Raw genomic sequence first — 1,803 nt, 5'->3', positions numbered from 1 at the left:
GCAGCGTGCGTGCCAGCCCGTCGCCGGCAGCTATGCAGAGGAGTGAGGTTGTGAAAACGGGGGGTGATGAACTTGTTGGGGGTGCAGTGTATTGACCCTCTGCTGTCCTTTCGCATCCGCAGGTCCGCATTGAGTCGGAGGCGGCCGCCGGCCGTTCACAAATTGTGCCGTGGCACGGCCCCGGCAGCTCCCCAGAGGGCTGGGCCGAGCCCGTGCTGGGAGCCCTGACCGGCCTGCACTGGTGCGCCTGTCATCCCTGGGCCGTGGCCGTGCTGGATGACCGTCAGGGGGTTGCCCGCACGTTTCGGCGTAGTGGGGCCGCCGCCACCGACGACCTGCTTGGGGCTGCTGTGTGCACTTGGTTTCTATCACGTCCAATAACGCAACCAGAACAATAGTCTAGAAAGACTGCTGGACAAATCCAGCCCTCTTGGTGCATCCCCTGTCTCCCCACCACACCCACCACCCACACACTGACCCACGCATACACGCGCATACACCCACCGCGCGCGAGCTAGCGTGTGGTTGCGTTCGTGACCATGTGTGACATCATCGTACCCCTTCCCCCGCCGCAGGTACGTTTGGAGCATGGCATCCCCAGTGCGCATCACCCTGCTGGCCGTACCGCGGTCCTTCCCCGTACCGCCACCCCAGCCCCAGCTGCCACGGCCGGCGCCCGCGGGTGCTGAGGCGCGTCCACACAGGAGTGATGAAGCCGTCACTCTGTCGGGTTACGCCCACGCGGAGAAGAACTGGGGGGGCGCCTTCCCGTCTGCCTATCTTTGGGCCCAAGGCGTCGCGCCCGACGGCGAGGTCGGTGGGCCGGAAGGCATGGGCGAGGGGACAGAGGGGATTTGCATGGGTACAATGATGGGGACGATGTGGGTGTGCATCCTCCAGGCTTCTGGGCAATGGCTGGCCGCACGCAGGTTGTCAGGGAGGGGCTGCGCTGCGGTCAGGCAGGCTCCGACTTGCCAGGGCTCGCGGCTCCGTCACCCCACAGTGGAGCAGCTGGCCTCAGCACTAGGTACCCACTGCATCGCATGCCCTGACGGCTGCCTGCCGCCTGCCCAACTGACTGCCTACAACCGCTGCTCCTCCGCAACCGTTATGCAACCCCTGCCGCCAGCGGCCTCCTTTGCCATGGTTTAACCTGCGTCCCCTTGCTCGTCCCCCGACCACGGCAACCCGCCGTCGCCGATGCGCCCGCAGGCGAGCTTCGTGCTGGCTGGCGGCCCCGTGCCGCCGCTCAGCACCCCACTCGCCGCCCTCAGCCTCCACACCCCGCGCGGCGCCTACTCGGTTGACGCGTCGGAGCCGGGCCTGCCGGTGTCTTTCCGCGCGGACGCGTGTGGGGGTGTGCTGGAGGCGAGCCTCAGGACGGCGCGGCACCTGCTGGCGCTGCGCGTCGCGGCGCCGCCGGCGTCGTTCCGGCCGCTGCCGTGCCCCACCGCCACAGGCTTCCGGGTAAGCGGTGGCGCGCAGCCAGCGCCCACAACGCGCGCGTGCATGTGCACGCACGGACGCACGCACGCACGTACACGCAGACATACACACACACTTGCACATACATCCACACACACATGGACAAAACCACACAATCCTTTCGGCTGCAGTTCGCCGAAAATGCAGCCATTAGAAGCCAAGTTGGCAGCGCCACCACCCACCGCCTGCCGGTCCTCCCCAAGCCCAGCCAGCGCTCGGCGCAGCCGCCCCGGGCGCCCGCTGCCCTCGACGCCCCGCTCGTTTCCCCCCCAGTAGTCTTGTCGACGCAAGCAGGCCCGCGGCCCCGCCGCCCGCCTG

Source organism: Monoraphidium neglectum (assembly GCF_000611645.1).
Source record: "Monoraphidium neglectum strain SAG 48.87 unplaced genomic scaffold scaffold02671, whole genome shotgun sequence".
Taxonomy (NCBI): Eukaryota; Viridiplantae; Chlorophyta; class Chlorophyceae; order Sphaeropleales; family Selenastraceae; genus Monoraphidium; species Monoraphidium neglectum.
This window is presented reverse-complemented; position numbering follows the sequence as displayed.